This window comes from Leiobunum rupestre, chromosome 4 (assembly GCF_980474605.1).
Source record: "Leiobunum rupestre chromosome 4, qqLeiRupe1.1.hap1, whole genome shotgun sequence".
Classification (NCBI taxonomy): domain Eukaryota; kingdom Metazoa; phylum Arthropoda; class Arachnida; order Opiliones; family Sclerosomatidae; genus Leiobunum; species Leiobunum rupestre.
In genome coordinates this window covers 51018332-51025964 of record NC_143387.1, presented here as the reverse complement: position 1 = coordinate 51025964, position 7633 = coordinate 51018332, and positions in this window count along the sequence as shown.

Below are 7633 nucleotides of genomic sequence, written 5' to 3'. Positions count from 1 at the left end.
TAAGTGTTTTTCTTACTAAAGCTTTGCTCATCTTTTAAAACACAAATAAGCCTTTAAAAACTAAAGAAATTGGAATTGCACTATTTATCTCAAAAACCCTTTCTTTTGATATCAGAATAAGCCGCTTATAAAGCTCAAAATGCCTGCAGCCAAAGGGTTCCTTATAAGTGGCCACTACTGTATATTCATTGGCAATTTAATTCCTTTGCAAAAACTATTTGCATTTTTTGCAAATATAATACGTTTTAGAAGTTTCTTTTCTTCTAAGCCTTCACATTTTAAGGGAAGCCACCGACGACAAGAAACGTAGAAAACTTGACGATTGTTCCTGCTACTAACACATGTCGTCTCTGATTCGCAGGTATTCCAAGCCTGTTGGTTTAAGCCCTTGATCCACTCGCTCATTTCGAGATCCGTATCACTTCGTTCTATAGGGCACACACTCTTTGATACTTCGATAATTAGCTGGGGATCGCGCAGGCACGCGTTTCTTGATAAGCTTTTTCTCTCGTAGTCTATTTTTCGGTCGTATTCCTTGGCCAACAAATACAACCATTTGCGACCTCGCAAGCTACTTACTTCTAGTTTTTTAGTTCGTTTTCCCGTTACAACGCTATAAAGGTATAGTTGGCCGAATAAAGCGCAATCGTAATAATTTGGTTGCTTCTTGCAATCCGTGCTCTTAACGAACTTCCATTCTTCAGGCTTAAATGGTACGTTCGCAGTTTGATGACACATGTGTACTATCGTACGAAGGGTTTTGAAATGGAAATCTGTTGGTGAGCAATCGCCCAACGGATCTAGTATGAAAATCTTCTTGGTCATGAAATGTACGATACCAAATAGCATATGGACTTTCTTTTCGAAAGGCTTATCTGGAATTACGGCAGCGATTATATCTTTGTTAAACGCGAAGGTAAGTGGCTACACGCTGGAGGTTAGCCGAAGAATTAGTCGCCACCATGAAAAGATCGCTGTAAACGTATTCGTAATGGTACGAAAATAACGGCATGATATTCATTTTTTTGTCAAATTTTCTAATCAAGACGGCCATTGCTTCATTTATCACACTCGAGGAGATCCATTCGCCAGCTTTCAAAGTCTTGAAGTTTTCGTCATCGAAATCGCTTCTTAAAACATTTCTAACGAGGATATTATCTAAACGACCATCGAAGTCTAGTGTCTCATCGTTACATACGAACGCTTCGGTTTTGTTAATTGACGTTATTGGCGCAATTTTAGTAACACCCTCGAACGGCTTTGTTACTTGCGTCGACATTTTGTGGCTTTTTTTTCCGACAGTTTCTACATGGGATGCTTTGAGAATAAGCTTTTCGTTTTTCTCCGTTTCTTCGTTTGGTCCATTTTCACATTGACCGTCGACCGCTTTTTGTACTTCTGTTCGGTCATAGATCGTCAGTTTGTTATCTTCAGTTAAGACATAGCCTTGATCGATTATCGGGTTGGACATTTTTTCAATTAATTCTTCATATTCTAATCGTCTTCGACATGGCGAGAGACCCCTAACTTTAGGGACGTCTTCAACGGTAACCTCGTAGTGCTTTATGTTCCTTAGCATATCCTCTGGTATATCTAACAATGCATAAGCTTCTCCGCGAGATAATTACGGGTTTTGTCTCTGCTCGCATTTAATCCAAACTTCTAAATGGTTTTTCAAGCGGATATGCTCTTTAAGAAAATGAAACTCGGCCTGTAGCCCGTGCTTTCCGTAAGCAACCCATCTTTCATCAGCAGTTTGAATTGGGCTTTTCAACACTAACTCAAAACCCGTAGGGCTAGACACTTCGGGCCATCGACTTCCAGTATTACACCAATGGTAGTATTGTTCTTTGGCCCACCGGTAATTTGCGTCTCGGTCTTCTTTGTTCCTGTCTTTGGGCTCCAAACCATTTTGGTCAGCACGATATCCCAACATTTCTAATAAATCTACGGGTAAATAGTGCTTTCCCAGAGAGTTGAAGGCGTCCCTTACGTCTGATTCGAAAAGTAGCACCTCATCACTATCAGAGCAGTCATAATAGCTATCAATCTCCATCAATCGTTTTAATATTTCTTTCAAATCTAACCCAGCATCACTAATCATTTTTAAAACAATATTTTTCCTTTTCTCGGTTCCAAGAGAATCGTTTTCAAACACAACCAGTTTTATTGGTTTACTGAAAATTTTGGTAAGATAATCGGGGTCAATGGGGTCTTTATTTTCCTCAATGACATTGCCCTGATCTTTATCCTCTTCAGATGCAATCGTTTTTGACGTCTTTTCACTCGTCAATTTTATTATGTGATGTAGCCAATTGCGTCCTTTTTCGCTATCGATGTAGCCGTACCTCGGACATAACGTGTCTGCGTGCACCAAATTATTCAAAACGCAATAAAGATTGGCGGCGACGTACAGTCCACAATCGAAACCGTTCGTTTGGGTAGGGACGTTGTCGGGATAAACGTGTTTCTAATTACCCGTCTTATCGTCAAAAGCGGCTACGGCTATTTTCTCCAGAACGATGAAACAATTCGACAATATTTCATGTTTCGCGTCGTCTTCCGATAATTTCACCGAAAGCGAGTCCAAAATAACTATTTCATTCCTGCCTTTAGAAATAAGTCCTAATAGCCAATGCGACCCGCTATCAATGTTTGTTGTAACTAAAACAACGATATTTTCTTTGCTACTTAAATTTTCTTTGAGAAAATTTTGTACCTGCTCAAAAGATTCCACTTCGAACTCTCTTGTCGCGGCTAACGCGTACAAATTTGAGCTGATAAACAGAGTCGTACCACTGCGTTCGCTGTTTCCTATTAAGTTTTCCATACACTGGTTAAGAATGACGTCTTCTATGTACTCTGTCGGTTTCAGACTAGAAAAATCTTTATTTTCAAGAAGATCTCGTTGACATTCTGGAGAACAATCCCAAGGATCGTGCAAGTTTAACTCTCCAAAACCGTCGAACCTGTGTCCGCCGGTTCCTCTTTTCGTAATCTTTGGGCTTAAGGTTGCACCATTATCGGCGATCTTTCTTTTCGGAACGCGTACATTTATTCCTTCGGTCGCCGTACTTCTGTTTTCCGTTTCAGTAGTTTTCACCACTTCAGTTTTCTGTAACTTTTTAATCGGTGTTGACGTCTTTCTTTTAGCTGGCGTCTTAAAAGTTACCGTTTTCTTTGGGGTACTAGAAATGGAATTTGGCGTCGGTAAACCGTCGCTCTCATCGTTGGAACCCAGCTTTGACGTATTCAAAGGCGTCAATTCACTTTCCCTACTTACGATAGAATCATTCGACGGTAAATACGAATCTAATTTCTCGAACCTTTCTTTACCGTCCGGTTTGGGGTTCCTAAAATTCTTTTTCCCAGAACCTTTCCTTCTCATTATCGCTGCCAGTGTTGGAACATTCGGAATCTGATCGGAAACTTCCTTTCTCTGAATCATTTCTACCGCCAACACGTGAAAGCAGCGGCTGTTTCCAAATCTGCAGCTACAAGGCTTTTTCTTAATATTAGGATTTACATTGTGCCACTCCTCTGTACACGGATTTCTCACAAGGTACAAAAGCGGATTAGAAACGAGTGTTACTAAATTATCTCTGACGCAAAGCTTCGCTAATATTTTCTGAGACCATCTACCCGTATCTTTCTCTTTGTCGGCTTCGGAGTCAGCTGGAATGATACCCTTCCGAGCTGCTTCAATTATGTCGAATTTAGTGGTCAAGGCTACGTTGAGTTGTAACGTCCTATTATAAATGCCTTGGTATTCAGGTTTCAGTTCGTACTGACCTTCTCCGTGAAAACCACGATTGGCTTCATTCAAAAGATTGTTTTGGTGCAAAGAGACGCACATAACTGCGTTGTCGAAAGCGGCCTGTTTTCCTTCGAACGCCCGTTTGTAATCTCGGTTCAAACTCTCGGCGGCATTATTAGTCGGGCCTTCATTTACATTTTGAAACGCCGCGTATTTGAGGAATCGTTCGGCGATACCTCGCTCTTTAAAATCATTGTCTAAATGATCATCAAAGTAATCAACAAATCCGGATGGCCAAGTAGGTCGATATTCGGATAATTTAGCTCCGTATTCTTCTCTAGTTCGGGATTTAAGTAACACGCGAATATGACTTGGGAAAATGCGCGTATTATCTTTCGTGGTTTTTGCTTTTTCGAGCCAGCGCTTAACGTTCTGTTTCAAATGGTTGTGACAAAACAGTAGGTTTTGGCCACCCATTTCGCAACTTCCCGTTATAGCCTCGGAAATCGCCGTTTCTCGGTCGGTAACGATTGGGCAATTTGCACCCAGTTCGTCCAATTCTAGTTCTTTAGCTACGTAATCGCGCCAAAACGAGCGTGTACCTCTTTCGATTTAGTTTGGTGAATGAGGTGTAATATGGGAACAATGGGATTGTCAATGAAAAAGGTATTTCGCATTAGGACGCTGGTCAAAAAGAAATTTCCCAGCTTGAAAGTGGTGTCGCAATGAATGGATTGTTTTAGATTCCAATCATCCTTTGAAGCTAGCAATAGCCGCTTAGCGAGTGAAATGGCTTCCGGTTGTCCAAAAACTATACATAAACCGTCAGTTAAGTCAATTTGTCGAATAATATCTTTAAAAACCGTTTCCTTCAAGGCAAGTACGGACGAGAGAGAATCGGGACAAATCCTGTTCTTCAAGCCGATGACATGCTTCAAGATTCGAGACTGTTTGGGATTTCTCGGTAGAACCATTGGCTTTAATGAGTTTACGTCTTCCGGGATTTCAGATTCCCTGATTTCATCTAACTCTTTATTTCCATCAATTTGCGCGTTTGTATACGCCGATTGCGGAGTTTCCTTGTTTGTCCTTATCATATTCTTCATACTTCCCAATCTAGAGGGAATAGTACGGACAAATGGTCGTCGAAGCCTATCGGTCTTGCAATTTCCGTGTGCTCTGGGCACCCAAAGCGATACGTCACCCTTGTAGAACTTGATTACTGGGAAAACTGTCCCGTCCGAATTTGTAAACGTTATGATTTCTCTTTGAATATTTTTGGCAATTTCAATATCACCGTCCTTTCCAAGGTTTATGTAGTAATATCGCTTGGTCAAATTGAAAGGCTTGACTTGTCTCGTACCATTTGATACCCACATCATTTTGTCACAAAACAGGTTGGTTATTTTCGACTTTTCGTTAGTGGAAAGCACGTATACATTGCCTCCTTTGATGTTGGAACACTGCAGAGACAACACATTTCCGTCAAATGATCCGTCCACCACAGCGGATAAAATATCGCGAGCTTGGGTGTTACTCAGCTTAGACACGTCAGTCATATATGGCAAACCGTCTTCAGTTTCGGAACTTTCGTTTTCAGAACCACTAAGTCTTAGATTACTATCGTTAGCGTTTATCAAAGAGGAAGATTCAACGATTGAATGGTTTTCACTAGCGGCCGACGAAGAAAGCTCGGATCGAAACTCCAAGCTGCCATAATGGGGTGACTCCCCATATTGACGGAAAATATCGGAATCATTATCAAAATTTAATGATTATCTTCCGGATTCACCGTTTTCTCCGGAATCAGTCGACTCATTTAAATTAGAATTATTATCGGTTAATTTTTTATCCATGGTGCTCATATAGCCTATGTTAAGAGACTAATGGCAACGATCAACTTTAATTCAGATCTAGTTGTACGTTACGAAACTTGTAACTCAACTTTAATTCAGATCTAGTTGTACGTTACGAAACTTGTAACTCAACTTTAATTCAGATCTAGTTGTACGTTACGAAACTTGTAACTCAACTTTAATTCAGATCTAGTTGTACGTTACGAAACTTGTAACTCAACTTTAATTCAGATCTAGTTGTACGTTACGAAACTTGTAACTCAACTTTATTTCAGATCTAGTTGTACGTTACGAAACTTGTAACTCAACTTTAATTCAGATCTAGTTGTACGTTACGAAACTTGTAACTCAACTTTATTTCAGATCTAGTTGTACGTTACGAAACTTGTAACTCAACTTTATTTCGATCTAGTTGTACGTTACGAAACTTGTAACTCAACTTTATTTCGATCTAGTTGTACGTTACGAAACTTGTAACTCAACTTTAATTCAGATCTAGTTGTACGTTACGAAACTTGTAACTCAACTTTAAATCAGATCTAGTTGTACGTTACGAAACTTGTAACTCAACTTTATTTCAGATCTAGTTGTACGTTACGAAACTTGTAACTCAACTTTAATCGTTTTGACCTAAGCCCAAAATTTACAAAATAGGGCGAAAGTAATAAAACTAAAGCGTTAATTGCTCAGTTTCTAGGTCAAAGGAAAAATATAATTCTGTAACAGTAAAATCTGCACATAATCTTAATAAAATAAGATATCTTACCACAATGGCAAAGCACAGCAAATAATTCAAAATTGATGTGATTGTAATCTAACAATTAGATCAAAATCGACCAACAAAGAACGTAGCACTGTACTCTATAGCAACTCTTAGTAGAGTGAAATGCAGTTTTGCCAGATTCGGAAAGTGAAATTTCACTTTTAACACCAAAATGTTTCTTGTTTTTTCAAATAATACTCTCTGAATTGCGCAGGAATATGAAATATGGTACACAGTACCATGGTAAAACTCAATCTGTCTGAGTAAACTGAGTATTTGAAACCGGCGGGGTGGTTAAAAACTCATTTGAGTCACAGCCAAATCAGGGAGTAAGAAAATCCCTCGCTACCGGAAAATCGTATGCTACTAGCCCTCTATCGGGAAATATAGTCGTATCAACGTTTGTGCATGCCAAAAAAACGGGGGCACACTTTATTTCCTTTTTGAATCTATTTCATGCCCCATTTTTCGCACTTTAGCAGACATAACTTAATTAAGTTTATTTTACTTTTCTAGTTTGTGAATATTTGCTTCATTAAACCCTTTATAACTTTTCTCGACAATTTTAAGATTATTCGAATCAAAAGTTAGGAGGGGGCAAATACAATAGTTTCCCCCTCCAGTAAAATGTTTGGGAGGGACATTGCCCTCCTCCCTGGGTTTCTACACCCGTGTACTTCAAATAAAATGTTAAAAATAATTAATATTTTTTTCTAACTATCGATGGTGCTTAGGCAAATTTTTTTACAGGGTTGGCAGTCAGCAAGGGTCCCTACTTTTAATTATTAACACGTACGACAGAGATGCCAGATCGAGGGAAATTCTGACCCTGAAAAACGGAAAAAGGGAGAAAGGAAATGAGATCGGAAATTCATGAAATCTAGTGAAATTTGAGTGGATATCATATTATATTAAAGAGAACTAATAATCAAAATATTAGAATTACCTTTATCATCTTCTCATTATCTTATATTTAAGGACTTCAATATAATAAATAAAAACTGAAAAAGGGAAACATTATTGATAAATTAAAATTAAATAGTTCAATATTGCAAATGTAGATGGCGCTATTTTCTATTCTAGATGAATTATTAATCCAAAGACAACGAAACCCACTTTTTCTCATGGGTACTATATGAAAATGGTACGTTAATATGTTTGTGTTTAGGGTTTGGAATATAAGGGAAATATGAGTTCAAATTATAAATTTTAATGGCCCAAAAGGAAATTTTAATTTTAACGCTCTGGCATCACTGC